Source organism: Ambystoma mexicanum, chromosome 5q (genome assembly GCF_040938575.1).
Source record: "Ambystoma mexicanum isolate Mex_15411 chromosome 5q, UKY_AmexF1_1, whole genome shotgun sequence".
Classification (NCBI taxonomy): Eukaryota; Metazoa; Chordata; class Amphibia; order Caudata; family Ambystomatidae; genus Ambystoma; species Ambystoma mexicanum.
Window position 1 is genome coordinate 104,628,855 of NC_090933.1, and position 21,145 is coordinate 104,649,999.

The window sequence follows — 21,145 nt, forward strand, 5'->3', positions numbered from 1 at the left end:
GACTATTCTGTCTTCTTACTAAGTCTGGTAGGAAGAGGTTCAAGAGGTATATCCTGGTCTCCAACCCAGGCCTCTCTATCGCTAATGCCTACAGCATCACTTCCTCCAGACAGACCCTCGCTGATGGCCTCTTTGTCGTTCTCTCGCTAGGCCCATGGACTCCCCATATGTTCGCTGTACCCTCTCCTTTTTCCTCCTCTCCCATTAATGGTTGCACCCGGTGGGAGGCCCTCCTAGCCCCCCTTCCACTCCTCTAAGACCATTATTAACGTGTATCTAAATGACACCGTCTTGGTCTAAGGCCCTCAGGGCAACTACCTCCTTTTTGATAGATGCTCCCCACAACTCATCAACTTCTTTCTTCTCTTGCTGTCCCTTCTTTCCCTTCTCCTGCTCCTCTGCCTACTCTACCCTCTACCACCTCTATGGATTCCGATACTTCTTTTTTTGCCGCCCTGTTGCCTCCCACTGGCATCCTCATCCTCCTCCTTAGCTACCTTGCCCTCTTCTCCTTCCTCCTCTTCCCACCCTCTGACTCCTTCTACACTTCCACAGGACGTACCTTAGATCTGTACCCCTACGCGGAAGTCTTTCAAAGGTGGCATAATTCTCCACATTGCCACTCTCAACTCTCGCTCAGCTGTCAAACACTCCTCTGACATCTGCCATCTCCTGGAAGAACTCAATCTTGATGTCCTCGGCCTGAATGAGATGTGGTTCACGGCCAGATCTGTCACGTGTTTTGAGACTCTCCTTCCTGATGGCTACAAGATCCTCTCTGTGCCCAAAACCATCCGTCCCGGTGGGGGTGTAGCCTTGATCTTCCCGGAGTGGATCCCTGCCTCTATCATTCCTATGCAGGACTACTGCTCATTTGAATGCCTGGTCTGCAGGCTCTCTCTCACACTGTGGCTACTATCTACCGGCTGCCTGGCCAGGTTACCTCCTTCCTTTCCAAATGGGCCAACTTCTCCTCCTCCCTCCTGGCCTCTACCACTCAACTTCTCCTCCTCAGAGATCTCAACATCCACCTGGATGCTTCCTGTCCTTCTTCAGGACTCTTTCACAACCTCTGCGATTCTCTTTCTCTCTCTATTCTACCCTCTGGCCCGACTCACTCTGCAGGGCACACCTTGGATGTTCTAATCTCCTCAGACCTCCCCCTCTCTAATCCTCTCACAACTCCTCTCTCCTGGAGTGACCACTTTCTGCTCTCCCCCCATCTCTCTCTCTCTACCCCTCAGGCCAAGCGCACTCCAGCACTGCCACCCACCTTCTTGGTCATCCGACCCATGAAGCGTGTGTCAGTTGAGACTTTCATTGCCACTTTCTCTCCCCCTCCTGCACCTCTGGCTGACTCACATCCTGACACAGCCATGTCTAACCTCCATTATTCTATCTCTGACACCCTTGATGTTCTCGCCCCTGTCATGAGGATCCGCTTGAAGCCCAAAGCCAAGTGCAAAACTTGGTACGACTCAGACATCGTGACCCTTAAACGCAAGTGTAGGGTGTCTGAGAGAAAATGGAGGGCATCGGGTGCACCCTCTGACAAACTGGCCTGTCGCCTGCTCCAAAGGCAGTACTGACTCTCTGGCCACACTAAGGAGAGAGCACAAATCCAAGCCAGCGTCTTTGCGGCATCTGACAACTCTGCCGAACTCTTTAAAATCTGCAAGGAGCTGGCCAATCCTGCTGCAATCTCTACCTCTCCAGTTCCCTCCCAGGGCATCTGCACAGCCTTGGCTTCTCATTTCATCACAAAAACCCAGGACATCCTGTCCACCCTCTCCTCCTCTCCATCCTCTTCCTCTACTCCTGGCCTTCCTGTGGCTGCCTCTCCAATCTATGAAAGTCTTGTCAAAACAGGTTGTTCCCTGTTTGTCCAAAACCATCAAGGACCACATTGAAACCCTCGCTCTAGCCTTGGCCGACTTCTGCAATCACTCTTTAACCACTGGAACCTTCCCCTCCCCCTGAAGCACTCTCTCCTTAATAAACCCTCGGCCGATCCCTCCTATCTGGCTAACTATCGCCTGATCTCCATTACTCCTTTTCTGGACAAACTCTTGGAAAAGCTGGCCATCTCCCAGCTTAACCTCCACACTGAATCTGTTGGTTGTCTTCATGACCATCAGTCTGGCTTCAGAGCAGCCAGAAGCACGGACACTGCCCTCCTGAGCATCTGTGAAGACTTGCTCTCAAACCTTGACTCTAACCTTCCTTCTGTCCTTATCCTCCTCGATCTCTCTTCTGCTTTTGATACTGCCAACCATGCCATCCTGTTCAATCGGCTCCTTGATAACCTGGGTATCACCGATCAGGCCCTGGCCTGGGTGACCGCCTTTCTCTTTGATCGACCCGTTCAGGTTCAATTTGGGTCCTTCCTCTCTTCTATCTCATTCCCTCTACCTGTGGTGTTCCCCAGGGGTCTAATCTTTCTCCCTGGCCGTTCAATCAATGCCTGGCACCTCTCGCCCACTGCATAGCTGCTCTCTGCTCCAACTTTCAGTGCTATGCAGATGATACTCGGCACTCTTTCAGGTTCCCCTCAGCCGTCTCTTCTCCCTCTCTCATCACAGATTGTCTGTCTGCAATTCAGGAGTGGTGTTCTGCCAATGATCTCTTTCTAAATGTCAGTAAAACGGAGATCCTCCTCATCGTATTACCAGCTCCCTCCTTTCCTTTTCTCTCTGGCTGCCCACCCTGGGCCCTCTTCCTGCTATTACGCGTGAGGCTAAGAACCTCAGATCATCTTCGACTCCAAGCTCTCCTTCTCTCCTCACATCTATGACATCTCTAAGAAGTCAAACTATCAGCTGCTCGTCCTCAGAGGTACTCTTCCTTTCCTCTCTTTCCCCCGGAAGCTCACTGTCTCTAGAGCTAGAGACCGAAAGTCAAGGGTCCGAATTGACCTTTGCACAATTGACTATATATATATATATATATATATATATATATATATATATATATATATATATATATATATGTGTGTGTTTGGATATATATATATATATATATATATATATATATTTATATATATAATGGAGGTTGTGCAAAGGTCAATTGTAATTCGAACAATTGTAGTTCGAATAATTCGTATACAACGGGCCCACTGTAGTCAAATGCTCTTGCTTGGATATTGTGAAAATGTAGAGTGGATTTGCAGGTTGAGGATCGGCTTGGAGCCGCCTACTGTATTTCATTTTTAGCAACACTAGGACCAGGGGTGGACTGGGAACCAAAAGAGGCCCTGGACATAATTTTCAAAGTGGCCCCCTATCACACATTTTCAGCAAGCCCAAGCCTTTTCCTATGAGAACATTTGGAAATAAATCAGGTTACCACACAAAAGAGACCCAGAGGCCTAGCAGGAAATCTAGAGAGTTCCCTATAGGCCATTCCACCCCTCACTGGGAGCATTTGGTACCAGACCATTTGCTTCTAAATTGCGGGAGATGCCCGATTTGTCTGCGTGATAAAATATATGACTGACAGGGCACAAAAAGAGCATTTCAGCGACCATAATTCTGTTCAGTAAATCTAGCCTCCAATTAACGTGAACTCGCATCGACGGGCGGTGTTAATCACCGCCCGCCTGTGAACTCCATGATAAGTGTGACAGGAATCATTAGCAGTGACCAATCGCCTCAAGCCACTTGACACTAAATGATTTCATAAATATTTCAGAACTTTCAGTCGCTCGAATTGAGAGCTTTGGAAACATAATGACGCATTAACTGTTCAATACATGCTTAATCAAAGTGTGCCACAGCAAAGCTGCTCCTTGACATGCCAGTGGCAGGCCATCTTTTCTCCTCTCTTCTGCTGCTGTTTTTTTTTTCATTTGCATATCTGATGTACTAAGAAAAAAGATGGCATTAATCATAGCCGATTAATGGTTATTGTTGCACTCGCTAATGTCTTAATTTACTGTACCCAAGGTTGTTTCTTGGGCAGGGAGACAACAATAGAGGGGGGGGGAGTCAAGAAATAACAAATGCTGCATCTACAGCAGCTGACTATGCCCACAGCAATCCCAATTCCATTAGCCCCGCGGGAAGTGCGTCTAAGCCAATCAGATAACTCGGAATGCTAGCACTGGACTGCATCCCGAGAAATCCGAGGGGCTGCAAGCACCTGACTTTCTTCTTGTTTAAACCTGTACCTGTCTTTGGTCAGTGCCCTCATCAGCAGTGGTGGCTATTACGTTGGGGCTGAAGGTTTTTAGCCCCCACCAGGGAAAATTCAGCGAGGGGGCTGAGTTCCAGTTGCGTGTCCAGGGAGTGGCCTGCGGTGGCATGTGCTACCCCTGCAATTTGATTGGCCACCCCAGGTGCCACCCCATTATCCTAAACTATGATCAATAAACTTTAAACACAGGTATGTAAGACACTAATCTTAGTAATTAAAGTAGATATGAGTAGTAGAGACAAATAGTAAATTAATGCTATTCAGACGTATGTGTGTGTTTGGGCGCGCATGCGCATGCGCTTTCGAACTTTATGCCACTCCTGCATACGACGGTGCCTCACATGGGCCAGCCCAGTCAAGAGTCTGGACACGCCACCGCTAATACAATCAGTGTAACATGCAACATTTAGCGCAGTCAAAGGAGTGCAACTTTTCATAAACATTTGTTTACAAATCTCACTTATTTGGCGAAATAGCCTCTGCCCGGCTGTTCTTTTCTTAGGGGTTAAGGGACCTTTTTTTGGAAACAGGTGTCGGGTTAAATAACCAACATCAATTATTTGTTCAGTGGGTCAGATATGTGCAGGACACATATGGAATTGTGTATAGGTGACTATCAACTGCTGGGACATATTTCACTCAGGAGTTCAGAGTCACGTCTGATAGACAACAGCAGCAACGCGGAGTTGTGTATGATGTGACTGAACCCGAGCTGGGACATTTCCCTGTGGATGATAGTCACTCATATGAAACTTTACAGGGATCCAAATTCAGATTCAAGAAACAGTAGCCGAATGTAGCTGCTGGGTGTCGCAGATTTTCCTCTGACCAGGAGTTATTTACCTGACCCAGGAGCTGTTAAAGTCTCAGAAGTGTTTTCTTGGGATTTTGTTCGCTTAAAAAATGTGTTAAAAAAAAGATATGCATCAAAAATAGAAACTGCTCAGAAAGACCACTTTATAAATATTAGATGTCCCTCTCTATTCACTCTGGAGTGCATGAAAAATGGTGGAACTTGCTTTTATTTACAATCTGTGGTAAGCACCCGAAAATGCATGCCCCACACTCTCCCTTTTTCTGTTGCGATGATACTCTGTATTGCACTCTTGTTACCGACTCATTACGAGTTGGGCGCAAAGGGATACCGGGCACCGGTAAGGAGACCGGTGCCGGTAATCGTTTTGCGCCCTATTCCGAGGTACCTTTGCGGGTCCCGCTAAGGGTCCAGGGAGCAAATAACGGTACTGCAAATTGCGGTACCGTTATTTGCACCTTCCCCATTCCCATTGAGCCCTATGGGGGCTGAAATGGGAATGGGGAATGGTATTTTCAATGGGGATTTACTGGTCCCGCAAAGGTCCGACTAGACCGGTAAGTCCCCATTGAATGAGGGCGGACTCGGTACCGTTATTGGAGGCAGCCATGGGCTACCTCCAATCTCGGAATGAGGCCCTATGTGTTTTTTATGATTTAGTGACATGTTGCTTTATATTTCTTCCCCTGCCAGTCTCCATCTTCCTCTCTGTTGCTACCTCCTCACCTGCTCATTACACATATCTACCCCTACACCATCACAGTTTCTGTTGCTACATCTATTGCTTTTGCAATCCCATCACTGACTGCCACATGTTTCGTTCTGCCCCTTTCTCTGCTACCACCTCGGTCTCTCTCCTGCTGCAGTCTTTTCAGGTGCACCTATAGGGTAAGGTTTTAAAAGTAACTCTGGTTGCTCTTTTGAATAAGATTGGAAAATGTTTTTTACGGAGCAGGAATTGGATATGCTACATGCTAAAATATTTACTACAGGTGCAATATGGCTCAAGACAGGGGTTAGTCAACCAACTAAATAATAGTTCATATGTTAAGGACCTCAGGGAAGTTAATGACTCAGTTATACAGATCTATGCATCAGGTGCATTAACCGACTAAGAAATATCACTAGCTAACAAAATATGTGCAAATTGGTTGATATCGCAGCATGTAGCTGTGGGAAAATGGCTATATATCAAATGGCACCAAAGCATTAATAGACCTATTCAGAAAAAGCAACTCCACCAATGTTTTAGGTGGTTTCTCTGAGGGTCCAGATACAGCCTGCTTATAAGGGAGATGTGTTTTCATAGCTGACAAACTGTTGCACGGGTATAATTATAATTGGTTATTTATAACACGCTTAATACCCAGAGGTTTCTAAGAACGGACCCTGGGATCGAACCTGTGTTGCTCCGCCTTGCCTTGTGTACCACTTTTTCATGATATAATTTTAGAGGCTGACTGTGTTGCAAGAAAAGATTTTATTAGGCCTTCTAACAGAAAGGCTCTACAAGAAATATCATTACTGTCACTGCTTTCCTGTAAGAAAATGAGTGAAACTGATTCAGCTTTCCAAAGCAGGTCTGAAGGCAAAATACTTTAAATTGTACACATTTTAAATGCTAGAAAGGCAAGTGTCACTTCTGCACGGCCACTTTCTACAATTTAGATTTTTTTCTTGGTGTGGAATGCTTTTAAGAAATGGGTTCTGGCATCACACTTGCTATGATTTACTTAGTAGTAACTTGTCTTAGCTCACTGGTGAGGCAGACAGTGCATTTATGTATGTTCCCAGGATGCTAATTCGGAAATGCAAAAAGAAATTGCACACCCTATATAAATACATTGTTAATCTAAGTTAGAGAAATTCAAAGCTCCAATGGCTTGTTCAGTCGTTAAATGCTTTTTAAGGGGGAGAAAACCAACAACCTCGGTATCAAAGGTCAGTAATATCATGAAAAAACATAGACTTCCTATTAATAATAGGAACTCCCATCCCCTGCACACCTCTTGATATTGGAACAAAGATCCAACCAAAATTTAAATAAATGTCACCATTTTCACTAGTTTATGTTTTTAGAACAGCTAAATTTGTAAGTCATTTTGTTTTGTTCTTCTTAATTAGAAAGCAAATTTCAATATACACAATGTTGTACAAAAATTATTTATCCACATGATATTTTTAGTACTTATTTTAAACCAAAATCAGAGTTCAATTCACTCAAGGTTACATAAAATACAAAACATTCTTGATATGGAGCTCTACGCGTTTCAAGAGTGTGCCTCTCTTCTTCAGGAGCAATAACTATTTCATTAAACACAGTGTTTCCTAATAATATTGATAATTAAACAATACTCTATGTATAAGTTTTAACAAATAATTTCTCTTCCAAACACAAAACAACAGTGTTTTTCTTTTCTTTAGGACTTAAAATGTCCATTTCGATGTGGAATGATGGAAACGTCATCTTATGAGGCAGTTCTCATATGTTCTGAAAATAATAATAGTGATATATGTAATAGATAATGGTTAGGTCAAATCGTCACTATGGTGTTAGAAGGGTAAGTATCCTTGTTCCTACCTATGTATTGTTGTCAAGGCCTGTGTGTTTCCAGCTTCTGTAATACACTGTGTGTCGTCGTGTTTATCCACCGTAATGCCTAGTCAGCTTACATTCTATATAAAGTATAATAATATGTGTTTCCCAGGATGCTAATTCAGCAGGAGCTGAAAGCAGCGCCTGCCATAGACTTTCAAAGCTATTACCAGGACTGCGCTATGGAGGTAAACGGCGCTCATCGCCCATCAACTGCAGTCCTTATATATGGGTTTGTTTGAACTGTTTCAACCCTTTTAGAGGAAACGTAAGGTCCTTTCCTCTAAGAGGGCTGTCACTTCCTGTTTCTGCATGCCCTGTGGTGCTGTTAGGAGTCAGTGGGGAGTGGCGTGAGGAGGGACACGATGAGTCTTAAGGAGAAATGTGGGAGTATAACGTGCATTCATTCAAACTTTGCCATTGTTTCCGGCAGCTGAGACGGGCACGGATATCGCAATCGAGTTTATGGAACAGGCTGTATTTTTGTGCTCCCAGAAAAATCTCAACAAGCGGCCGAGGTCGGATGCAAAGATGTGCAGCCCACCTGGAATTATACCTCTTACCATATACTGATTCTGGCCTCGGCGCGTCGATTCCCCACTGTTGGCCAAGTGTAAATCCCTTTATTTGATGCAACCCTTCTTCAAGGCGCTTGTCCGCCCCGTCATACTTCTAAATTCCAAGAAGACATGTCCATCACTCGCTTAAGAGCTTTGAAAGCTAAGTCTGCCTTGGTTCCCTGCTTCTCTACTGTTAGAATTGGTGCATTGGGTGCACTCATATGTTACAACTTTGAGGAAGGTAGCAAACCGATCCTCCAAATGCCTCATGAGGTCCCTAGAAGTGCCCCCACTCGGTCAAGGCTGCATGACACTTTTAAAACCTCTGCTTCCATGGCCAATGTGATATGCTTCCCAGGACAGACAGACAAGATTGATCAAATCGCCTGGTTTAGATCACCACGGATGGATGATTTTGGGTAGCACCCAGATCGTAATGTGTGCCCAGAAGAAGCAAGGGAATCAAATTTGTTCTGGGACTTTTGGGAGCCATGCTTCTAAAAGCATCTGATATTCCAAGGCAAGCCTGTGCGTCTCCATCAAAAACACACGTGGCATGGCCAGCTACCTGGTGGACACATCTTACTTTCCCGCAGTGGTATTCAAACCTTTTCATACCGAGCCCTCCTACCCCCCTTGAGTAACAATATTGTTTCTGGCCCCCCCTCCTAAGGGTTGGTTCCCCTAGGGAGCCCAAAGGATGTCAGGGAGGGCAGGAGGGGGGCAGGCTCTTTAAAATATAAGCAGATTTTGTATTGCTTATATTTTCTATTAAAAGCAGCCAACTTAATCCTTTTTAAAATATGAAAAACAGTCATATGAATCCCTTTTTAAAGAGTCCGGGCCCCCGCTGGCCATCCTTCGCCCCCCCCAGTTTGAAGACCACTGTATAATCAAAAGAAACCTAAAAGCAAACTTCTGGCTTGACTCCCTGACCGTAAAAGTGGTTTGGGGCCGACAGACCGCAGCCAGCATCAGCGATTACTACTGCCACCCTGATAGCACCTGTACCGATCTATGTGATTACTGTGCATTCTTTTTACTGCGACAACTGAAAATGTTTTTATTTACTCCCTGCTCAATGCATATATATGCAGCGGGAGACCCCCGCACCCCCTCCACAATTCATTTACTGTACCCATCCACCCACATATATATGGGGTGAAGTGGGGATGTCGAAAGTTTTATATTTCCGTTTGTCGCAGTAATAAATGCGCAGTCATTAAATGATCCCTGTACCTACGCTTACAGAGAACTTGGCTAATATCTTTACTGCAGCCAGCATGCTTATGTGGCATGGCATGATATGATATAATATTTTATTTGTATCACGCTCATACACACGTTTTTCAGAGCACGACGAGGCAAGGAAGAGGACGAGGACAAAAACAATGATCTTACTAGGCCCAGTGACATTGAGACCGTGCAAGTGCAGGGGAGAAGGAGGGGGGGAGGTGCAATGGAGAGGGGAGAAGTGGAAAGTGCGGAGCAAGGGATAAGAGCAACAACAACTGGTAGTGCAGCCCGCAGGGTGGCAAGGGCAAGGTTTAAAGCGAAGACGAGGGGTGTCTGATGAGTGCAGGTAAGGGGACTGTAGGGTTACAGATACAGACCAAAGTGCAAGGGTTGCCAGGAGGCAGTGCGGGTATGTGGCTGGGTGGACAGGGACCTGGGCCCGAAATCATGCCTGGGCATGCAACAAGTGCTAACCGTGGAAAAGAACATCAGCTCTGTAGCACAGACTTTTGGGAAGGCGACTCCAAAGTAAAGCCAGCTGCGTGGATATGGCACACGTCTGACATGGGGGAGACGAGTACAGTGCTAGCATGTGGTTAGCTCTATTTCTCTTGTCTGTATCATCTTATACACATCAATCTACCCTCCCTGCCAGAGCCACTGGTCTCCAGGGGCAATTCATTTTATGTGAGTAGGAGACTGTGTCAGACTGATGTATCTTAAGGCTGTTTGTGTGAGCAGGTTTTCCCATTCTCTAATGTGTTATTAATTAAGCTCTGTTTAATTATTCTAATTTCGTGTTTTTATTAGAGAAGCCATGGATTGTTTTTTTTCTCTTACGTGTACTTTGCAAGAGCACTGTGTGATGAACAGCTAAATAACTTCGAATTGGCGAATGGGTTTGTTGTCTTGGTGGATTCTGTCTGCTTTTGGACTGCACTGAACTAATACATTTGGGGCCTGATTCATGGAATGTGTTGAACTGTTCAAGTGCACTACTGAAAAGTGACTTGGCACTGCCGACATAAACCATGATTCATGGAACTGTGAAACGTGTATTTTTGCAGTGCAAAGTCATTTTGTACTGCAAAAATGATCAAGCACTGACTTTTCACTGCAAAAATACACTTTGCACAGTTCCATGAATCAGGGTTTTTGTGGGCAGTGCCAAATCACTTTTCAGCAGTGCAAAGTCAGTTTGAACCGTGCAAAAAAATCCATGAATCTGACCCCCGGAGTAATGACAGTCATTTTTAGTTTTGGCTCCAATTAGCACCACCCAGAAGGAGACAACACCATTGATAAGAGATCAAAGGGTCTGAGGCATTCAGTGGACAGTGCACACAATCTTATTTTCTGTGTCCATCCGCAGCATGGCACGCCCATGCGTCTCAACAGCACACACAATACACTGCTAACCAGCGTTTCAGTTGAGTTGCCATGATGCAGGCTTGGAGGTTATAGTTGTATTTATTTAAAGAACCGGGCGCTGACACATTTGCAGATGGCAGAGGCATTCCCCAGAAGGGTGCCTGTACAATAACAGAAAGATGACAACAAGTGGTGGGACACATTATGAGGGTGTGAAAAAAGTGGGACAAACCAAAACCCCAAAAACATTAACCTAGGAGCAAGTGCTGCAAACTAAAGAGGAGTGCCATACAAATATACAACATTACATTATTCTGCAACATGAGAGGAGTGATGAGGTCAGGTAGGAGGGACGGCGCATGGGGAGCTTCATCTTTGGCCAATGGGTGCAGTTTAAGCTGAGCTTTGAAGAGACCCACAGTCGGGCTGACGTTTGATAGTACCATGCAGCTGATTGAAAAGGATTGGGGCAATAGGGGAGAAAGAGCAAAGCGAGAGGAGGTACAGAGCACATGGCACAGTGAGGCGAGTGCAGAGGCGGAGTGGAGGGAACAAGGTGATGAGTAGACAGCAGGGTTGCATTGGCCCCTCGGCCTTTCGGCCCGTGGCCGGGCCGAAATCGTCCCTGGGGAGTGGGGGCCGGTTTCTGCCCATGACTGGGCCAGTTTGGAAGAAAAAAAAATAGAATATTTATTTTTTTCTCTTTTTTTGTTTTGTTTTCAAAAAGCCTTTTATCCTTCTTAAGTCGATAAATGAGAACCAACACAGGTTGGGTGATATTGTAACTGCTATACAATAACATTATCATTTGGCCTTGGACGTCTGCTTGGATTCACAGTAATTTAGTGTACTAGGGGTGAAATATTGTGCTTCATCACTTCCCGGGATGTCACTTTAGGGTGGGGTCAAATGCCATCACTTCTGGTGCTGTCATCAGAGGTCAAGGGTCGTGAGATGAGGGGTGGCCACTTTTTTTGAGGCGAGGGGTGGGCCACTTTTTTTTGGGGGACCGGGCCTATTTCTTGTCCCAGTCCGACCCTGGTAGACAGAGATACAGTCAGCCAGGTACTGAGGAGCATGACCTTTGATATCTTTGTAGGCGAAAGGAAGGAACTTGAAAAGAGAGCGGTTGTGTACAGAGAGCTAAGCAGCATGTTGTCAATAGGAAGACGTGGGGGAGGATCAGGGTAGGCTGTAGAGAGTGTGGATAGTGAATTGAGGACATTTTTCTCTAGAGGGAGGAAGTAGTAGAGGAAAGGCAAAGGAGTAGGCATACGCAGTTATCAAGTTTGCTGAATACGAGGGTCGAGATTACAGTGGTAAGAAATTGTTGAATTTTCCAAACATTAAGGAGGTTAATATGAGTAGCAGTGATGGTGGTAATGATGAATTGCTTTAGTCAGAGGTCGCTATCTAAAAGGACCCTGGGGTTTGCGAGCATAGAGTGAGCGAGCAAGAAGGTCAGCGTGAAGAAGATAGAAGAGAGTAAGGGTAGCGTTGGCAGCTGGGGGAAAAATGATTGCCATTTTTTAAGAGTTCAGCATGAGGCAGTGCCAGAAAGCCATCCAGTACCAGACTGGAGTGAGGCAGTCGGTTATCAGTTCCGAGATGGCTGGGCCGAAGGAGGGGAATGGAGAAAAAGATTTGAGTCTCATCATTAAAGAAATCTTAGTGAAAGCAAAAAAGACAAGGGAAATCTACTTAAGGCAAGGGTATAGTGAGTGAAGAACAGATATCCATTGACTGATCTTTGGAGGGTGCTGACTAGTAGAGTGTTGGGACCAGAGCTTTGCAAGTGCCAGGATATTTTAAAGGAGCAACTTTCCAGGTATGAGATAATCCAGACTAGAATGGATTTGCAAAACTCAATGGGCCTCATTACGAGGTAGCCATGGTGCTTGACAACCTCGGACTTGACAGCCTCGGTGCTTGACAAACTACTAGCACCATGGCTACCCCCTTACTGCATTCCGGGTCCGGGTCCCTGAAATAGGGACTTACCGGGTCATTCCAACCTTGGAAGATCTGGTAAGTCCCTATTCCGGGAACCATTCCCCATTACCATTCGAGCCCCCATAGGGCTCAATGGGAATGGGGATGAAGCTAATAACGGTACCGCAATTTGCGGTACTGTTATTAGCTCTGAAGTCCCTTAATGGGTCCCTTCCATAACGCCTGGTAAAACCAGGCGTTAAGGAAGGGACCCACTAAGGGACCTCGGACTAGGGTGTTAAGAGATTACCGGCACCGGTGTCCTTACCGGTGCCGGTAATCCCTTACCACCTACCTCGTAATGAGGCCCAATGTCTTGGAGAGTGAGTTGGGGAGAGAGTGGTCGACAATGTTGAAAGGACCAGAGAGGTCCAAAAAGATCAGTATTGAAGATAATTTGGTGAGTTGAGCATCAGCGAGAAAGTTTGAGACATGTATTAGTGCAGTCTCGAGGGAATGTTTACTACAGAAGACAGATTGAAGTGGATATGCAAAGTCAGAATCCTGAAGGAATAATGGGGTAGGAGGCATAGTTTGCCAAGCTGTTTGGGTCAGCAGAGGGTTTTTAATAGCGGTTGGAAAGTGGCAGAAGCCAGAGAAGAGTCAGGTTGAGAGAGAGAGGCTAAAAAGACCACAGGCTTGAGGGCAGGTGATTGAGACTTTGACTAATTGAGGAGCAAATGGGTTAATAGAGTGTGAGATGCGCTGGTGCTGCAAAAGGCTGGGTTCCTATTTAGTAGCAGAGTTAGGGAAGTAGTGCAGAGTGGAAATAGAGGGGAGAGGTGGTGAACAGAAGGATAGTATGGCATGGGGAAACAGGAGTGCTGCCAGAGTGTCACACATTTTAACATTTTAGAGATTGCAGAGGAAAGTAGTGACCAAAGCCATTAGTAGAAAGTGAGGAGGCACTGGCAATTGAATTAGTAGGTGTGAGTCAAGCTTGGAAGGTAGAGGAAGGTTTTGTGGGGGTGTTTACAAAGGGATGCGATTGGGTTTGTGAAGTGGGAGGATTTTTCAGAGTCCAGTGCAGCTGTGAGAACAACAAGGACATTTGCGTAGGGTAGGAGTAGGTTTGGATCCTGGGATTTTCACCAGCATTGTAGGTCATGGCACTTGCTTTAGATCTCAGATTTGATCCAGGGCTGACATTGGGGGGCGGGAGGGTGTGAATGTGCATGCAGGATAGTGTTGTTCAAAGGGAGGTATAAGTGCACAGTGCAAGTCAGAAAAAGCTTGGTCAATGGAAAAGTCATGAAAAGAAAGGGTAGAGGGACAGGTGAGTGGTCCTCACATCATCAAGGTAAGGGGCAAGAGAGTCTGCCTTAAATTTCTGCTTGGTGATGGAAGTCGGGAGAGGAGGAGTAGAAGGTGGAAGGACAGATGTTAAAGTGAATAACAGAGTGATTAAAGGGAGAGAAGTCCTTGGAGAGGTCAGGTGAGGCAAGAGAAGTAGAGAGAAGGACAAGGTCAAGAGAGTTCTCGCCAGAGTGAGCAGGCTAGCAGGTCCATGAAGTGAGATCCAGGTTTCTTTAATAGTAAGAAGTGGAAGTTGAGCGAGGCGATGTAAGAAGACTTGTTGCAGAGGGATTGCGCTTTCCAGAGGCAATGAGAAAGAGTGGTAGGATAGCGGGCAGATGTTGTGTGGAAGCCAAGGGGGAGAGATGAGATTGGAGATCCTGGAGAAATGGAAGCATCAGGTTTGAGGAGTGCCGGTAAAGAGGGAGAGAAAGCAGGTGGAGGATGGGAGTGAGAAAGAATCTAGACTGAGTTGTGGCTGAAGGCTATGAGAAAAGGGAAAGAGAAGAGTGAGTACAAGGAGGAAGGGAGTGAACTCAAGATGCCTAAAGGAGGGTAAAGGCAGTAGGAAAGTGAAGATAGTGGAGGAAGGGAACTGCCCAATTAGGAGAGTGAGAGGGTAGATGGGAGAGCGTCAATGGAAGGAGGAAACATTTGGCTGGGATGGGCTAGAATGGGTCTAGAGGTGAACAAAAGACAGCAGAATCAAAACAGGGATGTCCCTTGGTCCTTCAAGATCAGAACATCTCCAATGTGAGAGGGGAACAACTGGGTTGAAGGATCCCTATGTTTGCCAGGATGTCGTCACTGCTTCTGAAGGGGGGGGCACCTTCCCATGAGGCCAGGGTGCTAAGGCTGCTACCTGATAATCCCCCAGGGGTTGTACTCAGCGGGTGTATGTCATGGGAGGGGAAACCCCCTTTGGGACCAGTGATGACCACATTGGGAGAACGCGGTATTCCCACCAATCACTTGACCCTAGACCTCCTACCCACAGTTACCCCACTTTTCCTTCACCTCATTCCTTTTCAATCCTATCCTCATATTCTATTTACTTTTCAAAAGCAGTCCAAATAGAGATTACATAGACTATTAAGGTTCTTAGTCAGTTACCACACCAGCACTCACTTAGTACTAAGACGAGGACCATTGGAACCACTTTTACCAGTTTAGTGGTTCACAACATTTGATTTGAAGAAACAACATAAAAACTGAACAGGGACTTGACAAGTTGTGAAGCCCTCCGTGGAGTATCTGCGAGAGCAGGAGGAACGTGACATACAGGTGGGTGCTGAGGGAGTCCGAGGCTGGTCCAGGACGAGAAGACGGCACGGCCTGCAGGCAGACTAAGACTGTGGGCGCCCTAGAGACCCAGGAAGCGTGAGAGTGCAAGAACATGCTGCTCTGGAAGGAATGAAGACTGTGTAGCCGCTGCGAAGCAAGGGATGCTCCAAAAGGTGCCGGAGCCCCGCAAACGAGCCCAGCTACCCCAAGGGAGCCGACAGCCGTGCAAAACACACCACAAGGTACACGGGTATCCAAAAAAGGCACTAAAGGCTGAAGGAGCTCGTGGCACGCACCGGAAGGCTGGGAATGGAAGGTCTGAGACCCTAACACAGTGGGAGAAAAGCAAAGAAGTACACAGAATTTTACTAAGGCTTGGCAGGAGAGTGAACAAAGACCACAGAAAAGGATAGCTAAGGTCGGAATTGCGAGTCTGGGACTCACACTCAAGTAACGAGAACTGGAACTTGATGGACAGTTCATACAGTTAGTGAACCAAGCCTGTATGACCTACTACAGCCAGGGCACTACATCCAGGCTACTCTTCTTCTTCGCAGTACCTGGTAAGAGCAAACCAGGTCTGCCCACCAGTGTCAGGGACCCACTACAGCTTGGAATGTGCATCCAGGCTACTCTTCTTCATAGCAGTACCTGGTGAAAGGGAACAAGGTCTGCCCACCAGGACCGGGGACCCACTACAGCATGGGGAGTGCACCCAGTCTGTTCTCCTTCAGTGCAGTATACAACAAGAGGAAGCCAAAGCTGCAACCTGGGTCTGGGACCCCAAGGAACTACATTGTAAGCTTGAGGAAGGCTTGGGGAAGGGAGACATTTCCCCCACCTGCCAAGGAGTGGCTGAAGCCACATTGAGAAAATCTTGCGAAGACAAGAACTGCCTTTTGTCCCACGGAAAGGAGCCATTCCTCTGGACCAAGAAGACATTGCCTTCGATTTAGTTAGCTTAGTGTGTAAGGGACAGAGTTAGAATATCAACACTGGATATTGGGAACTTTGCTTTGGACATTCTGACACTAGTTATTTCCGTTGAGGCAGGGAACCCCCTCTTACAGTTAGGGCAGGGTAGGTTATTTTTTTCCTTTTTACCTTTAAATAAAAGTTTATATCAAACACTATGACCCCCTTCATGTCAGAGTCTTACTTCTTCAACCTTACAGTGGAAGTATGAATCGGGCAAAGGGCAACCTAGGAAAATTCTTGTCTTCTGGACCGAGGGCCTTTCTTGTCCTAACAGCCTCAAAAGGGTTTTAGCCTTTGATGCTTTTGGCCCAGAGTGGCAGTCGCCCTGGGGACACCAAATATTAGGGATGCACTCTGGGAACCAACCCAGAAGGCAGACAATGTCTTCCAGGATACGAGTTCTTGGTGTTGCAGGCCATTGAGATGTTAATCAGGATCTTCTGCAATGGGGGAATGTGGTAGAACATGACTTAAAGGGAAATTCTAGTCACATGATGTGGTCACATGACTATCTGGGAGCCAATCACAAGACTTCATGTGACTTCCAGCCTTCATAGAGGCAGAGAACTTGGTTTTGACGGCCCTTGGAGTTTTGTTGTGGAGGCTGACCTCAGATATGGCTTAGGATACTCTTGAGAAACTATTATGGAAAAGAAAGATGCCAGCAAGCATTTAGCATTCTATTTTAAAGCTTTGCTGTATGTGATGGACAGTATGAGCAGTGGGAGAAAGAAGGGCTTCTTACATCAGGTGTTCCACAGGGGAGGGCAGCAGGGAGCTCATATTCAATTCACCTCACTCCCCAGTGAGCACGTTGGTCTAGGAGGCCCTACGAGAGCCGCTCCCTCTGCCATGCTGGTCTCTTCAGTGTAATGAGCAGAGAGCTGGGCATGGCATGGCAACAGTGGGCTGGCAAGGGTCTCTCAACCACCTGTCTTGAACATGTACTGAAACACCTGTCTGCCTTGTCCCACTATCAATGGCAGTATGGAGGTTGGCGGAACATGGCAAGCACTGGGAAAGTGTGCTACAGCATTCCCCATTCCCCTAACCCCACCAGGAGACCTAACTCTTCTACTCTGCTGGCTAGTCTTTAATGCTGGCATGTGGGGAAAATGCAGCTTTGCTACATTCACCTGTTACCCATCAGCAATTTAAATGAGGTTGTGGACGTTGGGGGTGAAGGGTCAGGCGATCAATGCTGGGTATGGATGAAGTACCGGGACAGTTAATGGTAATCCTTGCCAATGGGGCACACACCTGGACACTTAATAGCATTCCTGGGTGATATTGCGAGTGCTTGGACATTTGACGACAACTCTTCACAATGAGGCAGGTTCCTGGGATTCAATTGTAATTCTTGAAATGTGGCAATAGTTGGGCAGTAGATGGCAATGCTTGGTGATGGGGCATGTATCTGGGAGGTCTTTGGCAAACATTGCCAATGGGGCAGGTTGGTTGGCACTTAATACCAGTCCTTGGCAGTGTGGCAATTATCTAGGTTATTGTATGGAAATCCTTTTAAATGGGTCAGTAACCAGACGTTTGAGGGCAATCCTAGGCAATGGCAGTAATCTATGGCAGTGAGGGCAATGTGCGTGAATTTGATGCAAACCAGCAGCAATGGGGAACATTCCTTGGCATCTGATGGCAACCCTTGGCAATGAGTCAGCTACCTCTGAGTTCAATGGCAATCCATTACAATTCAGCAAGAAGCCTAGGAGCTGATGTAATTCCTTGGTGATGGGACAAGCATCTGGGCAGTGGTTGGCAAGCCTTTCCAATTGGGCAAGCTTCTAGGTATTTATATTTAATGACAGTCCTTGGCAATTAGGAATTTGAGGGCAATCATTTCAAATGGGGCGACTATCTGGCCTTTTATTGTCAATTCTTGGCTTGAGGTTAATACTTGGGAGGATGATCACAAAGCGGGGAGTACCTGGTAATTTCATGACACTTGCTGGCAATGGGACAAGTACCTGGGCAGCGGTTGATGGTAATTCATATAGTGGGTCAGGTACCTGAGACATAATAATCCTTGGATATAGGGATATTTCCCAGACATTTAATGGCAAGTCTGATCAATGGGGAAATCAGCTGGGCAGTTAATGACTATCCCTGATGATGCAGCAAGTTTTACCATGGCAATTGTTGGCAATCCTTGGTAATGCAGCAAGTACCTGTTCATTGGATGACAATCCTTGGCACTGGGAAGTAGGAACCTGGCAGCAAGCAGAGCAGGGAATGCGCAAGCATGCTGTCCTCCTTTTCACTCTGTTCCAGTGTCTGTTCTCGTGTCACCAGATTGGCTACCTCACTATTCCTTCTGCCAGAGGCCTAGGAGACAGCCTGGCTGGCCAACTGGGTTGGCTATGGAAAAACTCAAACTGTTGGTTTTGCATCTCACAGTTCCAAGAAAAACTTGATTTTTTCATAAATTCTTGTTCTTCGCAACTGTATGTCAGCCTGTGGCTCTCTGTGTCAAGATAGTTCTTTGTTTATTTAGTCCAACACTACTGTACATTAGTTACCAGAACGAAACAAATAACTGCCATTTGTGAATGTGAATGTGCGTTCCTTTTGCTTCATTGAGCTGTATGAAAGGTGATTGTGCCTTACTGGCTGGATGGTAATTCATATTATTCCTTACAATTACACATGCGATGAGCATATTAAATCTACTGGCCACCTTCCCAGAGAATAGGCTGTTTGGCAGTGTTCCTCCTCGGTAGAGGGGATCCCCAAACTTTCTTTGAAATTTTAGAAACTTTGGGTTTTACGCTAAGTTACCCAGGGTAATCCAGAAGTGGACCCCTTGCTCACTCTGGTTAGAGAGGCACAGTTTCACCTTACTGATGAGGCCCGACTAGTCCAAACCATGTGTCTGGGGTTGCTATTGGTACTCTTATTCAGAGGAGAATTGCCTAGCATTTCGGTGCTGGACCTGCCCAAGTGGGTGGGACCAGACTGATATGCAAATGATTATTTCTCCTCAGTGAATGGTACAGTGAGCTAAAATGTGGTTGTAGACCCTCCCGTGTGGGCACCTTCCGAGAGAACAGGTAATTTGGCCGTGTTGGTCCTCGGTAGAGGGCCTCCAAGACATTTTGTGAATTATTTGTAACTTCGGGTTTCACCCAAAGTTATGCAGGGTAATCCAGACGTGGATCCCGTTGCTCACTGTGCTTCGAGAGTCACAGCTGCACCTCACTGTTGAGGCCCAACTAGGTCGAAACACTTGGCATGCGGTTGCTGTTGGTACTCTTGTTCAGTGGAGAATTGCCTAACATTTCAGTGCTGGACTGCCCAAGTGGGTGGGACCAGACTGATATGCAAATTGTTATTTCTCCTCAGTGAATGGTACAGTGAGCTAAAATGTGGTTGTAGGCCTTCACGGGTGGGCATCTTCCCAGAGAACAGGCTATTTGGCTATGTTCATCCTCGGTAGAGGGTATCCCAGTCCTTTCTTTGAAATATGAAATCTAACTTTGTTCCAACCTCTAACATTTTACTCAGTCCTTTAGATTTTAACCTCAAAGACCTTGCTTGTTACGAGGATGTGCCTTCACCTGCAGGTGAGGTGATATGGATAAAACAGTAACATCAACACTCCTGAGTTATACTTTTATTTGTATGAGAATATACAGGCTTGTGTGTTATTTCCTTTAAGCATAGTGGTGACATGTATCATGTTGTAAGGGTGACTAAATACACATCCCTGCTATGTAGGTTTTGAGCAACTCGTCACAGAATCCGACGCATTCTTAGGGCCACACCTTAGATTGGGTTGCTACCCATAACATCAAAACTATTGACCTAGAAGCAGGACCCTGGCAGCAAGCAGAGCAGGGAATGTGCAAGCATGCTGTTCTCCTTTTCTCTCTGTTCCAGTGTCTGTTCTTGTGTGACCAGATTGGCTACCTGACTATTCCTTGTGCCAGAGGCCTAGGAGACAGCCTGGTTGGTCAATTGGGTTGGCTATGGAAAAACTGAAACTGTTGATTTTCCCATCTCACAGTTTTTGAAAACCTTTATTTTTTTCATAAATTCTTGTTCCTCGTAACTATACGCAAGTGGGGGGGGGAATGAGGGGGCTATAGCCCTGGGTCTTTCGGTTGTAGCCTGGGATAGAAGCTCAGGGGCTACAACCAAAAGGCTATAGCTAGCCCTGAGTCCCATCAGTCACGACATTAGCTTAGCCCCTGATCTTTTCCAGACCTAGCAACACGCCTGCCTAGAAATCCTACCCTGCCCCTGATCAGATCACTCTTTTGTACATTTTACAATAGTCAGTGACATACCTTTAATGACCAGAGGTAAAGAGAAAAATTATGTTTTATTAAGGAACGTAAAGACACTAACCTCAGGGGCCTTAAAACCATGGCTATCAACTTTGGTTCCTGAGATTGCTAAACTAGAATCAGCAGAAGTTTTTGCGAATCTCTACATACAATCCCTACATGAGATTACTGATATCCTGGTACCTCTCAAAACCAAGCCGATAGATGGGAAAAAGGTAATACTGGGTTAGCCCTGAACTTAAAAAATGTAAAGCTGTTAAAACCAAATATTTTTATGCTTGGAGATCATCTCAGGATATTCCAACCAAGGAGGCATATAAAACAGCTGTAAAGGAGTACAAGATAGCAGTCATAGCTGCTACGAAAGACATGTTGAATGATAGGATAACTCAATCCCAATCAGAGGCTAAGGAACTCTTTAAAATGTTGAGAGAACTAGAAACTCCTTACCAGCAGAGCAATAATATATTGGCGAAAGATGCAGCTTGGTGCACAGTGATTCAAGATGCCATGCAGGGAAAGC

The 21,145-nt window shown here is 46.1% G+C and overlaps 1 protein-coding gene across 2 annotated transcripts in view; it reads right to left on the reverse strand.

The window, feature by feature from the left end:
- Positions 1–21,145, reverse strand: part of GABBR2 (gamma-aminobutyric acid type B receptor subunit 2) — a 2,296,575-nt gene that overhangs the window by 24,576 nt on the left and 2,250,854 nt on the right. The window lies entirely within an intron of this gene.